This window comes from Hemicordylus capensis, chromosome 1 (assembly GCF_027244095.1).
Source record: "Hemicordylus capensis ecotype Gifberg chromosome 1, rHemCap1.1.pri, whole genome shotgun sequence".
Classification (NCBI taxonomy): Eukaryota; Metazoa; Chordata; class Lepidosauria; order Squamata; family Cordylidae; genus Hemicordylus; species Hemicordylus capensis.
In genome coordinates this window covers 76,991,783-77,009,878 of record NC_069657.1, presented here as the reverse complement: position 1 = coordinate 77,009,878, position 18,096 = coordinate 76,991,783, and the positions used below count along the sequence as shown (strand labels likewise).

The window sequence follows — 18,096 nt, the reverse complement described above, 5'->3', positions numbered from 1 at the left end:
TGAGCTTTCCTTTCATTTACATGGATCTTTCTCAGGCGGGGAATACCCTACAGGGATCCCTTTCAGGGGAAGACCCAAGGGAAAGAAAGAAAAACCTCATAAGAGGTGCCACCATGCTTCTTCCCCTGAACCACATGGTCAGGGAAAGAGGAAAAAGAACTTTCCCAAAGGGAAAGGGACCTTATACTTCAGAGGTGAAAGGACCCTTCACGGTAGGTCCACTGTTTCTATTTCCTTCCTCTAGCTCCTGTTGGCTTAGTACCCAGATGAGGAGGCTTTCATCATTCTTGTCCTTTCACCTTGCTCTACATCTATTGACCAGGGCTTTTCCTGAAGGATGACAGCTGGGAAAAGGAAGTAGTGTCACTAACTTTCTAGAGTTCTTTGAGTGTGTCAACAAATATGTGGATAGAGGTGACACTGTAGACACTGGACTTGCAAAACATTTTCTTTGACAGAAGTCCCTCACCAAAGTCTCTTGAACAAACTTAGCAGTGATGGGATGAGTTCTCTAATGGATTGGCAACTGACTAAATAACAGGAAGCAGAGCATAAATTGACAACTCATTCACAGTGGAGGGAAGTAGGAAGTGGGGTCACCAGGGATCAGTATTGTGGTGGTATCCTTTAACTTGTTTGTAAATGATTTGGAGTTAGGGGTGAACTCTGAGGTGACCAAATTTGTGAAGGACATCAGATTATTCAGGTGGTTGCTCAGCACAACCGGTTTCTCTGGTTTTGGGTCATTGTGCAACTGCCCTGTTGAGCATCATAATTGGGGTTGCCTTTCATGTTGTACAGCAGCCCGGATAGGTCCCTAATGCCAGCATACTGCTGCACAGAAGGTTGGCCACTGTGAATAGTTCTGGTTGCTGCATCTCGAAAATAATATGGAGTATAGCTGGAAAAAGTGTAAAGGGCAACCAAAATGATCTAGGGCCTGGACCACCTTTCTTACAAGGAAAGGTTAGCACACTTGGTGCTTCTTGGTTTAGAAAAAAAAGGTGACTAAGGGAGAACATGATTTTTAAATTATTATGCACAATGTGGACAAAACAGATCAAGGTTTTTCTCCTCTCCCATAAGGAAAAACCCATGGATATCTGATTGGCCGGAGATTTAGAACAGTCAAAAGGAAGGATTTCTTCTTACGGTGTTTTTTTTTTTTTCTTTTTAAAAATTTTATTGGTTCTTACAATATCTTAACAATCCCGTTACATCTAATTAAGTAAATATTGACTTCCCGCTCATCAGTCTGCGCGATTCATTAACTATACAAGTCAACTATTGCTATAGTAATTCAAAACATATATTCTACACATTGCAAACTGGATTTTACTCTATCCAACCTGCTATTATTACTAAATTTCAAACCCTGCTGAAAGGTCCATATTAGAAAAATAGTTCTTTAAGTATAGTAAGAATGGTTTCCAATCTTCTTTAAAAGATTCCAAGTTTTCATCCCTTATCAGTACTGTAAGTTTTGCCATCTCAGCATATTCCAAAATTTTTATCAACCAATCTTCTTTTGAGGGCATTTCATTGTCCTTTCATTTCTGCGCATATACTATTCTGGCCGCCGTGGTTGCATACATAAAAAATGTTAAGTTTCTTCTGGAAAACTCTCCTTGCATTATTCCCAGCAGGAAGGATTCTGGCCTCTTAGGAAATGTCATTTTAAAAATTTTCTTCAACTCATTATATACCATATCCCAAAAGGCTTTTGCCTTCCTGCAAGACCACCACATATGAAAAAAAGTTCCTTCACAATGTCCACATTTCCAGCATTTGTTTGGAACATTTTAATACATTAATGCTAATTTTTGGGGTGTCAAATACCACCTGTACATCATCTTATAGTAATTTTCTTTTAAAGTATAATGTGCAGTGAACTTTAAATCCATTTTCCATAATTTTTCCCAAGCTGCCATATCTATATTATGACCCACATCTTGAGCCCATTTTATCATAGTTGTTTTAACCACTTCATCTCTTGTCTCCTCCAAAAGCAACAGCTTATACATCTTAGAAACTAACTTTTCATCGTTTTCACACAGCTCCTTCTCAAATCTCGACATTTGATCCTAAAATCCAACTTTAAGATCCTTCTTATAGATTTCATTTAACTGATGGTATGGAAACCAGTTACTAACCAAATTTTGTACTTCGTTTAGGTTTTTAAATTTATAGCCCTTTTCTTGGAAACATAGCAAATCCCTATAGGTACCCCATTCAGATTGCATATTTGTCTCTTTACGTGCTAAAGCTTCAGTCGGGGATAACCATAATGGAGTTTTAGATTCCAACCATTTTTATATTTTATCCACACTCTCATTAGACTCCTTCATACATAATGATTAAGAAAATCTTTATGCACCTTACTCTTATCGTACCACAGATATGAATGCCATCCAAACCTTCTATCAAATCCTTCCAGATCAAGTATTCTGGGATTTCTTAATGTTATCCTTTCTTTTAACCACATCAAACAAACAGCATCAAAATACAACATTAAATCAGGCAGGGTAAGACCACTTCTTTCTTTAGCCTCTGTTAAATTTTTAAATTTAATTCTTGGTCTTTTCCCTTGCCAAAAAAATTTGGTTATGTCCTTTTGCTATTGCTTGAAACAAGTTAACGTTTTAATTATAGGAATAGTCTGAAAAAGAAACAAAATTTTAGGTAAAACATTCATCTTCACAACTGAAATTCTTCCTATTAAAGATAAGTTCATTCTAGTCCATCTTTGCAAGTCGGTTTTTACTGTATTTCATATTTTGATATAATTATTTGAAAACAACAAAGAGTTTGTTTGTCAACCAGACGCCCAAGTATTTAATTTTCTTCTTGACTTTCAGTTCACTTATTTCAAAAAATCTATCATTAGATTTCTGGTCCATATTTTTTTGTCAACACCTTCGTTTTATTTATATAAAACCCGGCCAGTTGGCCAAATTGTTGTATTTTTTGCAAAAGTCTTCCGATCTTCTCTAATGGATTTTCTAGAAAAAACACCACATCATCCACAAAGGCTCTAAGCTTATACTCCTGTTTCCCAACTTTCGGGCATTGTATTTGATCATCTTCTCTAATATTTCTACAAAGCACTTCCAGTACTAATATAAAAAGTAATGGGGAAAGTGGACAGTCTTGTCTAGTTCCTTTTTGTATTTTACAATTATCTGATAGTTCCCCATTTATAATAATTTTAGCGTATTGCTCCGAGTATATTGTCTTAATAGCCCTAATAAAATTATTACCAACTCCCATTACATCCAGTAGCCTCCACATAAACAGCCAGGAGACATTCTCTGCATCCAGAAAGATCATAGCTATCTGTTTATCATTGTGTTTTTCGTAATACTCCAGTACATTCAGAACTGTTCTCACATTATCTCTTAATTGCCGTTTTGGCAAACAGCCTGCTTGATCTTCATGAATAAAAGGTCTTAATACAACCTTCATTCTCCTTGCCAAAATGGCAGCAAAAAGTTTATAATCATTATTTAAGAGTGAGATTGGGCTGTAGTTCTTGACTTGTGTTAAATCTTGATCCGGTTTTGAAATTACTGCAATATTGGCATACTTCCAAGACTCCAGCATAATTCCTCTTTGCAAAATATCATTCATCATCCATTGCAAAGGCTGAAATATTTGATCTTTAAAAGATTTGTAGTACGAAGCTGGTAACCCATCGGGGCCTGGCGCCTTATTAGCTTTGCTTTGATTTATTACTTCTATTATTTCCATTATTGATATCGGTGCATTCATAATTTCTATATGATCCTTAGAAAGTTTTGGAATATTTTGTGTCTTGAGAAATTTGTTGATTTTTATATCTTCTACTTTATTTCCTTTATATAATTCAGAATAATATCTAAAAAATTCGCTTTTTATTTCCCTTTCATCATAGGAAAGCCCATTTTTTGTTGATATCTTGGATATGTACTTATTCTTTTTCTCACTTCTAATTTTCCAAGCCAGCAACTTGCCTGGTTTATTTGCAAATTCAAATGAATTTTGCTTCACATATTTTAAGTTCCATTTAACTTCATTTAAATAGTAACATAGAGAGCTGCTGCTGAAGCATTTTAATGACTTGAGTAATCTTCTTCTTGTCCTTAGCCCATAGAAGTTCTCTTTCTTTTTTAGAAATCTCCATCAATAATCCCTCTTTTTTCAGTCCCCTTTGTTTTTTAAAGTATGCATTTTGTTGTATAAAAAAACCTCTCATAACTGCTTTTCCTGCATCCCAAACTATCTTATTGTCCATTCCTTGGTTTAAATTCAGTTCAAAATAGTCCTTTAACTTTCTTTTGGCTTTCTCTATAACTTCCGCTTTTTTCAGCAAGTATTCATTCAGTCTCCAGCGAAAGGAAACCGTTCCCTTCTTCTTCCATGTAAAGCAAATTGCATTATGATCTGAAAAGGTTCTGGGCAAGATATCCATTCTTTTCATACATGGCGTAATAGATTTGGATGTCCAGACCATATCTATCCTTGAATGAGATTTATATCTTTCAGAGAAATAAGTATACTCCTTTGCATTTGAGTTTTTGATTATCCACAAGTCATAAAGATTCATATGTTCTACTAAATTTAAAAAAAAGCTTTAGGTAGCCTACCTTGCAGACTCCTTTCAGACGTATCAGATTTTCTATCCAAGGATGTAGAGACAACCCCATTAAAATCTCCCAGTAAAACTAAATTAACATTCGATAACTTCTTCATATGGTGCTTAACGAATTTATGGAAGTCACTGCCACAAGATGTGGTGATGGCAACCAGCTTGGATAACTTTAAAAGGACAATTCCTTCTAGTCATGGTGGAGGTATATTCTACTTCCAGTTTCACAGGCAGTATGCCTCTGAAAACCAGGTGCTGGGAAGCAACAGCAGGAGAGGGCTGTTTGCTACACGTACCACTTCTGAGTTTCCCAAAAGCATCTGGATGGCTGCTGTGTGAAATACCGTGTTTCCCCGAAAATAAGACAGTGTCTTATATTAATTTTAGCCCCCAAAAATGCACTAGGGCAATTAGCGGTACATCAGAAATTACTGCTAGGTCTTACTTTCGGGGTAGGTCTTACTTTCGGGGAAACAGGGTAGTTGCTGAACTAGATGGACCTTTTGGTTTAAAGAGTCCTCCTAATGAGGGCAAAAGGAAATTCTTAAAACAGAACAATTTCCAGCTGCTTCTTGTTTTCTAGCAGCAGAAGCTCTAGGTTCCTGGAACAACTTCCCTTACACATGTGCTTGCCCCATGTGGTGGTGGTGGGGATGGGGATCTGCTACTTAGATCTAATCTAACATTGTATAATAAGAGTTGCCTCTGTCTAGTCTATGAGCGGTGGATCATTAGAAAACCTCATTACAGTTTCACTTCCGTTTTAAAGTTTCATACAGTTTTCAGTATCTAGTTTCACTTCAGAGGAATCGTTATGTTGAATCTTGATTTTGTTTGCATTTTAAGGTGTTAGCTTTAAGTATTTTACTATGTGTAGATTAACTAACTTTGAAGATAATGAGAGTTGCACAGCCTGCAAATTGCTGTTTTCATTTTCACAAAGATGACGATGTTCATTTTCATATACTAATTTCTTTCCCACTTTTCAGTGGACTTAGTAAAGTGCTCCATTCCTTCTGTTGTTCTAAATACTCCATTCAAATTGTATATATCCCACCCAGTCAGTCTTAATTGTGTGGGAAACAGTGATAGAGCTGTAGTTGAACAGATCCAAAGCTTCCAGAGATTTGAAACTGCTTCAAGGGGTGTCTTATTTTAGGAAGTAAAGTGTAACAGATTTGGCTATGAAAAATTGATCCCTCCCAGACAGTGCAAAGCAACTACTTGCATTAATTAGATGTAAAGTACAAAAGGTATACAAGGTCCTGTTGCTCAGTCATCTTTCCTAGGCAGCTGAGTGGGGACTACATGAAGCAGAGCTGCCGTTTCTTGTTTTGAGCTAAGAAGAGGGAAGGTTGCTTGTCCCGGGCCCACTACACCCAGAGCCATTCTGTTTCTATCAGAATGTCAGTGGGATGTTTAGGGATATATCTGATGTTTATCTCTGAGGTACAGAGGTACTGTCTTATGAACATGTTTGGATATCTTAATTTTGACGACAGTTTATAATATATGAATGAAACAGTCTACCTGGAATTTTTATTTTTTTTAAAAAAATAGCATGGGAGTGATATACATTTGTATCACTTAAAATGTAATGATGTTAGAGAAGGGGCTGCCGATCAGTGGTAGATCACCTGCTTTGCATGCAGAGAGTTCCATGTTGAGTTTCTATGTCCATGTAGGGCTAGGAATACCCTCAGTCTGAAATGCTGGAGAGCCACTGTCAGTCACTGGACAGACTACTGAGCCAGATGGACCAATGGCGTGATTATAAGTAGGGTTGGGCCCGGACCGGTCCAGAGGCCATTGAAATGGGCAGTCCGGTTGGGGGGGGGGTACCTTTAAGAGCGGCGGGAGGGCTTACTTACCCCTCCCGCCGCTTTCCCGGTCTTTCGCCGTAATCCTATGTGTAATTGGGGCAGCAAGATACCTCCCTGCCGCGCCTTCCCCGACGTTGCTGGGAAAACTCCCAGCAGTCCTTTGCGCGCACGCGTGCATGCTCACGCAGAGGACTGCTGGGAGTGCCATGTGTGCGTGCACGCAAAGGGCTGCTGGGAGTTTTCCCAGCAACGTCGGGGAAGGGGCGGCAGGGAGGTATCCTTCTGCCCCAATTACACATAGGATTAGGGCGAAAGAGCGGGAAAGCGGCGGAAGGAGTAAGTAAACCCTCCCGCCGCTCTTAAAGGTACCCCCCCACCCCAGTGCTGGACTGCAGTTGGCGGTTCTGTGCACACCCCTAATTATAAGGCTGCAACTTAGCCATGGGTGGGGGGAGAGGGCTGGGTTTGAGTTGCAGCAAAAAATCAGCCGGTGCATGCCTGAATGTCATAAAGAAATTCTTCTCTTTTAATTCCAACTTTATATGAGTACCATGAGAAGTGTCCCTGATCAGGAACTTATTTTATTCCATTTCATTTATATCCTGCTCTTCCTCCAAGGAGCCCAGAGCAGTGTACTACATACATATGTTTCTCCTCACAACAACCCTGTGAAGGCTGAGAGAGAAGTGACTGGCCCAGAGTCACCCAGCAAGTATCATGGCTGAATGGGGATTTGCTTGGGTCTCCCCGGTCCTCGTCCAGCACTCTCAGCACTCACCATGCTGGTTCTAATGAGTCTTAGAAATCAGAATCTTCATGGTTACAACATGGTTATTAAATGGACCGATCTGCAGCCATCCAGCAACCCACGTGGAAATCTATTTTGTTGATATTATAACTCATTTTGGGAACTTTGGTTGAAAAGTGGGATAGACATCTAATAAATAACCTTTCTTTTTTCTGTTCTCTTCCACCCTCCCCTGTTTTATAGATAAACTACTTCCTGGGTGTGTTTCACAGTGATGCTGACAAAAGGAATAGTAACTTCAAAATTATGCTAGCAAGCTATTAGAAGAATCAATTTTGTGGTAAGAATGAAAACTTTAGTGACAAGTTATTCAATATATTAGCATTTCTATGCACTGTGTGGCTTTTGTTGTAAATAGCAAAAGTTCTAGAGATTTGTCTTGGTGGTTATCATTGCATTTTTCCCCGGTGGTAGGAGAGCCTCAGGAACGGGTTATGCAGTGAGCATGCTCGAGACAGAACTGGACATGTGACTCTTTGTGGGCGTATCAGCCTCCCAGTTCCAGTTCTGTCTCGCTCGAGATTAGACTGTTTTTGAGAGAGCTCTGTATTCGGCAAGTGTTTCTCTATATTGTTAGCCTTGTCCTATTCCGTTTCTTACCTTTCTTATCTGTATTCGTGTTGCTATTTTGTCCTGACGGTGTGCAAGGGGGGGAAGAGAGTCGTTTCTCTATTTGACTCCAAATTGGTTCTGGCCGCAAATTGATCTTTTACTTTGGATTTGTTTCTAATTGGAGCACCAAATTGTTATATTTTTTGTTTTCTGCCTTGCTGTTCATTCATTGTCCTTATGGACAGATCGCACGCAGAGGAACTCCTTCAGGGGTCCCTATCGGAGGCTTCCATGCTGCCGCAGCACCTGGGCAGCGAGCGGGAAGATCCCTCCGCGGCCGTTAGCTCCGATCTGATCAGATTGCCCAGTACGAACGCTTCCGTCTCCGCTGCCCCCCAGGAGCTCACAGCAGAGGCATCTAGTTCTAACGTTCATGTTAAGGCGAGCAGAAAGTCTAAGCACTTGGGGGAGCAAAAGTTAAAAAAGAAAAAGAAGCGCAAAGAGTCCCTGCCCAAGGCGGAGGGGCACAAGCGCCTGAGTGAGCGCTTGCTTATTCAAGCGGTTTGCCGCCGCTCCAAAACTAAAATGGCGGCAAACGGCGCGAAACAAAAGGAAGCCCTTAAGAAAAGCGACAAGCAGACATTGGTGGCTCGGAGCCCGGTGGGCACAATACCGATAAGCACCACAGAGAAAAATAATTCTATTGACCGTTGCCCGGTGGGCATTGTAACGGCTGCCAATGGAATACAGACCCCGGTTCTGCAAGGGGAAGCTACTGACATTCCCGCGATTAACGACCCAGTGGGGGAAATCACGACACCTCTCGCCCACGTGAGTACAGATCCATTTTCTCCAGCAGCCACGGAGTGGTTAAGAGAATTTTTTAGAAGAGAAATAGTCTCTTTGCAACCTCAAACACGTGCTGACCAGAATACTTCCATTCCTCCACAGAACTCTGTAGCACCAACACAAAAACAGCTGAATTGCCTACCTGGACCTAGGATAGGTCACAGGCGGCAACCCAACAGGCGAGGTTTATCGAGGTTATCCTCCTCTTCCCCAGATTCAAGCCCCAGACGCAGGGCAATCCCTCAGTCAGAAATAGGCTCTTTTCTGCCCAGATTTCTGACACAAAAACACAGAAAAAGACACAGGCACTCCCCATCCTCCTCATCAGGGTCGGGAAACTCCAAGGCACCAAAGCTCCCAAAACATCCAACCCCAGTGTCTACCGGGGTTACTCAACCCCTCCCACCTCCACCCCCGCTGGGTACTTCAGTTGCCAGTCTCCTACCCACACGCCCCGGCGCCCCTCCAGACATTCACTCATCATCGGGGGAACATTCCCCCCAATTGCCAGTCGAACCAGAGTCAGATAAGGAAGAAGGGGAATTGTCAGACGAGGAGATTCCTCCTCCCATACCTAACAATGCAAGACTTTTCTCCTCAGCTGATTTTGAAGTATTATTAGCAAAAGCAAAACGCATAATCAATGATGTGGCTGCACCGGAGCAAGAGAGCACCACGCCCACACTGGACCAGCAAGTCTTCCCAACGTCGGAGGCGGTGAGTCCCACAGTTCCCTTTCCTCCATTATTCAAGAATGTGCTATGTGCTGAGTGGCAACGGCCCATGGCTTCCAAACCCATTGGCAATATCCCCAAAAAACACTATGTTCTAACTAATGACATTTCAAAGCTCCTTGCCATGCCTAAGGTAGAACCTCCGGTGGCACAACTAGTGTCAGGGGCAATTGTTCAAGCTGAGGGACAGGAGCAACTTAGGACACAGGAGGACAGGCGCTGTGAGTCATTACTTAAGAAGGTTCATGAGGCCACGGCGTCTGCCATTAAGATAGGTACCACAAATTCGATTTTCGCCAGAGCTTCCCTGCTCTGGGCTAAGGAGTTGGTCAAATTGGTTCCCCCAGAATTGCCCAAGCTCCGTCAGGGAATTAATAAGATGGCCAAAGCGGCAGCCCTGATGGCAGATTCCAGTTTAGACGGAATCCAACAATCATCTAGGGCCATGGTAGCGGGTGTGGCAATCCGCAGGGCCTTGTGGCTCAAATCATGGAATGTAGACTATAAGTCAAAGTTGGCCTTGGTTTCCGCCCCCTTTGCGGGTGAAAACCTTTTTGGCCCGGCCCTCGAACCAGTTCTGGTAGAGTCCTGGGATAAAAAGAAAATATTGCCTACTGCTCGTAGATACCCTCGGGCGTTTTTTCGTGGCGCCCCTCGCAGTTTTCGCCCCTTCAGACAACACGCCAACCAACCTTCGCCAGCTCACAACCAGGGGTTCCAGAATAGAGACTACAGATACTTCCAGAACAGAGGAATGGGACGGTACCAGTGGAGACAACGCTTCAGAGGCAACAGCAGAGGCGCGCACCAGAAATCGCTCTCAGGTGCAACATCTTACAGAAAACAATGACGCTACCCCCGTAGGCGGCCGGCTTTCGGACTTTTGCACCACCTGGATGTCTACAGCCGCCGACGCTTGGGTGCTAGAGGTAGTCACGAACGGCTACAACATCGAATTGTCATCCATTCCTCATCAAAGATTCATTTCCACCGCAAGGTCTTCTGTTCCGGAGAGACATCTTCGAATGCTAAAAGCAATACAACATCTTCTTCAGATCAGGGCCATAGAACCGGTCCCTCCTTCTCAGTTTTTTCGAGGCACTTACTCTATCCTATTTCTTGTACCCAAAAAAGACGGTTCTTGGCGAGCCGTTTTGGATTTGAAGGCCTTCAATCGACACGTGACGAAGAGAAAGTTTCGCATGGAGTCCCTCCAATCAATCAAAGAAACCATACAAGCAGGGGACTTCTTGGCAGCATTCGACCTGTCGGAGGCGTACCTGCACATCCCGATCGCAGTTCAATCGCGACAGTTCCTTCGATTCTCATACAATGGGAGCCATTTCCAATATCGAGCCCTACCATTCGGCCTATCGTCCGCCCCGAGGGTCTTCACCAAGGTGATGGTGTCCCTGATCTCGCTCCTCCGCACCAGGGGCATCCATATCCACCCTTACCTGGACGACTTACTTCTGAGAGCCAGATCCCGGGCTCAGGCAGTCAGGGACATCAGAACCACACTGCAGGCCCTGGGGGACCACGGTTTTGTCGTAAACGTTCAGAAAAGTCACCTGGAACCAACACAACAGCTAGTCCACCTCGGGGCCCTATTCGACACCGCACGGGGCACAATTTCGTTGTCACAGGAGAGAAGAGAAAGATTAAAGCTACAACTGCAGCCTTTATTGACCAAACAGACGTGGGATGTCATGACATTATCCCAGGCACTAGGGAGCATGATAGCATGTTTGACCTGCACCCCCTGGGCCAGATGGCACTCCCGGCCACTACAATGGGTTCTTCTCCCATGGCAGGACCACGTGATGACGGGCAAGAAGACACTTATCAGCCTGCCACGACAAGTCCAGAGATCAATACATTGGTGGCTTTCCCCAGCCATGACCAAAGGCCATTTACTGGAAGTTCCGCCCAGGATCGTCCTGACAACAGACGCCAGTCTCACTGGCTGGGGGGCACACTGCCAACAACTATTCACTCAAGGAGTATGGACACCAGGGGAAGCACGTCACCCCATCAATTGGCTGGAACTAAGAGCAGTTCGACTGGCTCTTATCCACTTCCAGAGCCTGATTGCGAATCAACATGTCCTTATAAGAACGGACAATGTGACAGTCAAAGCCCACATAAACCGTCAGGGGGGCACCAGATCGCGAAAGCTGATGGAGGAGTCAAACCGCCTGTTCAGATGGGCAGAGTCGAATATCCTGTCCATCTCAGCAGAGCACCTAAAAGGGGAGGAGAACAACCTGGCGGACTGGTTAAGCCGCAAGGCATTGGATCCAGGAGAATGGGCACTACACCCAGAGATCTTTGCCCAGATATCGGATCGACTAGGAAATCCAGCGGTGGACCTCTTCGCGTCCGACCACAACCATCAACTGCAGCGCTACTTCACCAGATACCAATCGCACAGAGCAGAGGGAACAGACGCTCTACTCTCTCCCTGGCCAAGGGGTCTGATGTACGCCTTCCCTCCGATCCCCATAATCATGAAGGTACTCAGGAAAGCAATTCAAGAGCAGGCGGATCTCATCTTAGTCGTACCGCACTGGCCAAGACGGCCCTGGTTCTCCACAATAGTCGAATTGGCGGTCGAAAAGCCATGGTTCCTGCCACAACGACACGACCTCCTGCAACAGGGTCCAGTCCTTCATCCAGACCCCACCTGGTTGCAACTGAGCGCTTGGAGGTTGAACGCTCAGAGTTAGAGGATCGTGGGTATACAGACTCTGTAATACACACCATTTTGGCGTCCAGAAGGGCCTCCACTCAACGCATCTACCAAGTCACCTGGTCAGCTTTCTTCAAATGGGCGTTCCAGAACGGGGTAGATCCCTTGCACGCAGGGGTTCCGGAAGTCTTGAGTTTTCTGCAAGAAGGGCTAAAATTACACCTCCGTCCATCCACATTGCGCAGACAGGTCTCGGCCCTGTCCTCTGTTCTCAATATCACCTTGAAAAACAAACACGACCTACACCCTCACATTACCAGATTCCTTAGAGGAGCCACGAATCTTGCTCCTCCTACGCTTCGGCGTTTTCCAACTTGGGACCTCAACAAGGTGCTTAATGCTCTTACCAAGCCACCCTTCGAGCCCCTCACAACGACTTCTCTTAAAAACCTCTCTTATAAAGTCCTGTTTTTAGTAGCTATCACCTCAGCTAGGAGGGTTTCCGAGTTAGGGGCACTTTCCTCCAGAAAGGAATTCTGCACCTTTCAGGATGACGCGGTCATCCTGAGACTTGATGAGACATTTTTACCTAAGGTCAACTCAGTATTTCATAGGTCCCAGGTTATCGTTCTCCCTTCCTTCTGCCCCTCTCCTAGCCATAGGAGGGAGAAATTATGGCACAAATTGGATGCCCGCAGGGCATTGCGTATTTACCTTAAAAGAACCAAGGAATTCCGGAGAACAGACGCCCTATTTGTCTCCTTTCACCCCCACTCCATGGGTAGAAAGGTCTCAAGTTCTACACTGGCTGGGTGGATACGAGCTTGCATAAAAATGGCTTACTCAGCCTTACACCTGAGCCCACCGGGGGGTGTAACCGCTCATTCCACGAGAAGCGCCGCTACTTCTGCGGCTTTCTCGGCACATGTTCCCCTAACCGAGATCTGTAGAGCGGCCACTTGGTCCTCTGTTTCACCATTTATCAAACACTACAAGATATCGGAATATAATGAACGGGAGGCGGCCTTTGGCCGCACGGTATTACAACAGGTGCTTTAGTCGCATCCGTCCCACCCGGGACTATAATATGAAGCTTGGGCAAGTCCCGTTCCTGAGGCTCTCCTACCACCGGGGAAAAAGTAACATTGGTCTTACCGTGAAGGGTTCTTTTTCCTGGTGGTAGGAGAGCCTCAGCCCCGCCCGGATGCTCTTACTTATCCGACTGTGGGTGGTTAAAGAAGGGGGGTGTCGGGCGACTCTCAGGGTAACCAGACTCATACTCCAACCTTCTGCTGTGTTTTTGTCTTTTATTAATTTGTCATGGTGTTGTCTAGTTCTCTATTTGAACAGTTTACAGTTATTTAGGCCTTCGGCTGCCGACGAGCTCTCTCTTTTTACAAGACTCATATCATCTTCGCTCAACATCTCTGGAACTGGGAGGCTGATACGCCCACAAAGAGTCACATGTCCAGTTCTGTCTCGAGCATGCTCACTGCATAACCCGTTCCTGAGGCTCTCCTACCACCAGGAAAAAGAACCCTTCACGGTAAGACCAATGTTACTTTCCCCCATTTCTGGAATTAGGTGATATTAGGGGCCCTATTTCAGGTTGGTGGGGAATAGCAAAGAGATTTTGGTTGCAGGGGCAAGATTCTCAGCAAGGAATCTGAGACCTGCTCTTGGATAGAGTAGATATTAAATTATGACAAAGCAAAGTATTTTAAGAGCATTTTTGTGGTTACTGCTTTTATACCTCCTAATAATAGCATTATTATCACTGCTGGCTGAACAGTTGCCTCTTTTTAAAGCAAATGGTTTGTGCTTTTGTCATTCATACCTAATATCTAGGCTCACCATGGTTTATAACAGTAGCTGGAATGCTGAACCAGTGAATTGGCTAGAAATAAAAGTGTTTCTAAGGAATAACTGTCTGTGGTTTGGAGCACATGCCTGGTGTTTGAATATGAATAACTTTCCCCATCCTCTCTCAAAGATGTCTTTTGTGTGAGATGCTCTTTGTAGGGCTGTGCAGTCATATTGGTCCAATAGGAATACCGGACTGATATGCCCATTATTGGAAGGATTTCCTGTACAACAAGCCCAATGGTTGGAATTAAGACTAACATCCCTGCTATCATATTGAAAATTCTTCCACTTAAAATAGTAATATAATAGTAATATTGGAACAAAACCAGCCTGGCAGCTTGGAGAGACTGCTCCCTGGGGGGTTATTATGACCCTCTCACATCCTAGTTTTGGGGGTGTAGTCCTTTAGGTTCCAGGCATGGAGCTGACTTGGGAAGAGTCTCTCTAGGTTGGCTCTTGAGCTGGTTTCTAGCCATTGCACTGCAAAAAATAAGGGGGGACCCCCCCCCAGGAAGCATCCTTTAACACATTGGATGCTTCCTGGGGGGTTACCTTGGCCCCTCACCTCTGATTTTGGGGGTGCAATCCTTTAATTCAAGGTCTGGAGTCAGCTTGGGGAGACTTCAAGCTTGCTTCTGATAAGGATTATTGTTAAAAGATCTGGTCAGTGCTGACTCGATACCAAGGCCAAGTTCAGACGTACACTCTAACCATGGTTATAACTGCCCATGATTGTAACTACAGTATGCCTGAAGGCATGAAAGCATGGTTACAGTTCGAAAGTTAACTCTGTTCTGCCCTGCCAAACTCCGGTTGGGACCTTCAATTTTCTCTAAGCTTTGCCACTGAAAACTGTGGCTTTTCCACTGAAGCATTACACCCAACCTCAGACTCAGCATTAACCATGGTTTTGCACCTATTTTCAAACCCGAATCATAGAGCTGGCAATGCAGACCCACCTGAGGACGTGGCTGCTTCATGTTTTCGGCACTTCTCACTGGCAGCCTCTCAGAAAACTGGCTACGCACCTCCTGCCAAACTATGGAGTTGCCAGGCTACAGGGATGCTACCATGCCCCATCCCAGACTGGCCAGCCTGTCAAGCTACACAGCTGCACCCTCGATTCCCACTCTATCCCTTGCTCCCCACACCTGGCAAGTGGCAGGGCGAGGGCATGGGACGACAGGATGGGCGCTCAGTGCTTTGCTTCCCAAGAAAGGAGCAACAGTCATGCATGTTGACAAGTACAAACACTCCAAGTGGCAGCAGAAGCAGGACACCCCATCATGGTACTGGGGTGGGGGATCAAATGGCTGGTGGGGGAAGACAAAAGGCACACTCAATCAGGAAAGCTGGAGCAGCCAAATTCTATTTTTTTTACACAGAAAGGGTGGGGAAGGGGGCCCCATCCCCTTCCCCTGGGGTGCACACATGCAATATTGGCCATACCTCATGATCGGAACTGTGTTGCCTCTAGATATTGACCTGCCAATACAGGCATGCATTTGGGCTGGAGGGTTGCCACCGCCCAGCCGGAATACTACATCCCTGTAAGCCCCAGGGATGGGTACCCCAGCAACACCTTTCCCAGTCTCGGTGGCTGGTGGACATCAGGGTTAAAAGCACCCCCTTTGGCAGTGAGTTCACCTTCACAGCACATATGCATGATTTTCTCTGTCTCCCATGCCCACACGGTTTAGCAGGGAAATTCCAGTTCCAGCGGCTGATCTACATACGCTGCAACACTGGCTCTGGCCTTGGAATTTCGTATGACTGGAACGGTCCACTCCGCAGCCAGTTGCCCACACTGTCCGTGCAGCTGGTTTAGGTGGGGATGCTATTGGCAAGATTTGAAAGGCAGCCCGTAAGAAGGGATTCCCAAGCAGCCAAGTTTCATTTCACAGAAAGGTTGGGGAAGCGGGGGGCAGGCCCTTCCATTTTCAGGGGTTTGTGCCCCCAAAGACCTGCCCATGATCAAGGCCAGTCACCAGGGTCAGTCTTGGGTCAACTGAGATCATTTCTCAAGGATCCAGCCACCCAACCCAGGGCTCAACAGCCAGGCATGACAGCGAAAGGCCATGGGAACACCGCCAGACAGCTAATGAGAAGGACAATTAGAGAGAAGAGGAGACAGTTGCCCGGACAAATCTGCAGTGATGCCAGATAGCAAAATCTACCCTTCCTGCACTGACACTTCTCCCACGGGAGCATCAGGCCATGGTTGCTCTGAATAGAGCAAGGATGTTTTCTGGATGGCAGCCACAGGAAGTGCTAGCCCAGAGACCAGTTTCCTTATCTTGGGGACTGCAGACAAGCTGCTGCAAAACCGTGCCCCCACCAGCCCATGTGTACACATGTCTCCTTGCCATCACCCCAGAATGGCCATCCTACTGCCTGGGGGAGAATGGGGGCTCTCCTCTCTTGTTAATACCTGCATCTGTAGATCTGCATATGGCATGAGGATGGACCGGGACCTGGGAGTTTTGAATAGGTGGAAAGGTCTGTGCAGGTGTCTACTGCTCCCTCACTGCCGCAGACACGCCCAGGCAAGGGCAAAGGAATGGTATAGATTTCCTTTGGGTGTGTAAAAGTCTGTGCAGGGGAGGAGGGTGGAGAGGTTTCAGGGAGAACTGTTCTCTCTCTTCCCCCCCTACAAGAAAGAATGGGGAAGTGGGGTCCACCACTTCTCAGGGTGGTGGTGGTTTACAACTGCTGGTTACTAATGATCTAGAAATGGCCATGAGTGGACTACACCTGCTCACAAGAATGTCAGACCATGGTGCTCCAAGTAGAGCTGTGTTACTGTGTGTTGGGAAGCGGTGGGCAGGGGTATCACCGAGACTGCTTTCTTGGTCCTGGCGATGGCAGCTGAGGAGTCTCGGAAATGGGCCCGCTGCTTGGCCATTCATACCTATGCACAGGTGTGACCTTGCAGGTGACCCAGCTGCCCTGGGGTTAAGGGAGCAGAGAAGAGTGCCTTCTCTCACGATTCCCTGTACTTGCTTATCTGCATATGGCACACGGACGAAGAGGATTTTAAAACTTGAGTAAGTATATTTTCCCCATTGGCCCACTGCACTCTCCTCTGCACATGGGGTGCGAGGATGTCTTCTGTGGTGCGTGAAATGCTTCAGAGGAATTTGGGGAGTGGGAAGTAGTGGATCTTTCCCCTATTTTTTTAACAAAGATTGTTGGGGGCCCCACTAGAACGGAGGCCCCTTTGGATTCCCTGGTGGTTAAGTGGGCAGCTCAGGTCATGACCTCACAGTCCTTGGGTGGGGATAGAGCCTTAGCAGGCACAGACCTATCCCCAGTATACTGGCCCTCTCACGAGAGTGTGAGCCCACTGGGCAGCAAGATCCTTGCACCAGGGTAGTGATGGGTCTGGCTGGAGTGCTCTGCCAGGGCGTCCCCTTGTGACATCTTCCCCGGCTATGGTGGGACAGACCCCCTCCCCCAGCATCCTTTACCCTCCCACATCTGCATATCCCATTCTAGTGAGTGCTGGTTTTCTACTCCCCTCCCACACTGAAAGCGAGATTCCATCTCCCTGCCCCTCCAGAAGGAATTGGAGATTGTGTGGTGTTTTCAGGGTGCAGGGCAACTTGGGTGGGTGGGGCGGTGCTGCCATGGCTGGCAGAAGCAGTGATGGCATTGCAGGGCATTTATTTATTTAACATATTTTTATACTGCCCCAAACTTACGTCTCTGAGCGGTTTAAAGGGCTTTCAATGCCCTTCCCCTGATGAGGGTGGGCAGAGCATCGGAAAATGCACAATTGCACTTGGCATGCTGCCCTAGAGATTGTAGACAGTTGTGGCCGAGCTGCTGACACGGTGACGCTTTGCCCACAGTCTGGCCGCAGAGCTGTCTGGGATTGGACTGGGAGGCCAAGTGGCCGGGAATTCAATTCGCCTCTTTATTTTATTTTATTTTATTTATTTTATTTATTTACATTTATATCCCGCTCTTCCTCCAAGGAGCCCAGAGCAGTGTACTACATACTTGAGTTTCTCCTCACAACAAGCCTGTGAAGTAGGTTAGGCTGAGAGAGAAATGACTGGCCCAGAGTCACCCAGCTAGTTTCATGGCTGAATGGGGATTTGAATTCGGGTCTTCCTGGTCCTAGTCCAGCACTCTAACCA

The 18,096-nt window shown here is 45.7% G+C and overlaps 1 protein-coding gene across 7 annotated transcripts in view; it reads left to right on the top strand.

Moving 5' to 3' along the window:
- SIPA1L1 (signal induced proliferation associated 1 like 1) overlaps positions 1–18,096 on the top strand; it is a 320,297-nt gene that overhangs the window by 85,583 nt on the left and 216,618 nt on the right. For 5 of the 7 annotated variants that reach the window (XM_053311160.1, XM_053311211.1, XM_053311201.1 and 2 more), the window contains one exon: positions 7,442–7,538. The exons of 1 other annotated variant lie outside the window; for it this stretch is intronic. The gene's annotated coding sequence lies outside the window, so the exon portion shown is untranslated. Of the gene's footprint in view, positions 1–7,441; positions 7,539–13,239; positions 13,632–18,096 lie in introns of those variants that run through there. One more of the 7 variants, XM_053311191.1, reaches the window with a different exon arrangement.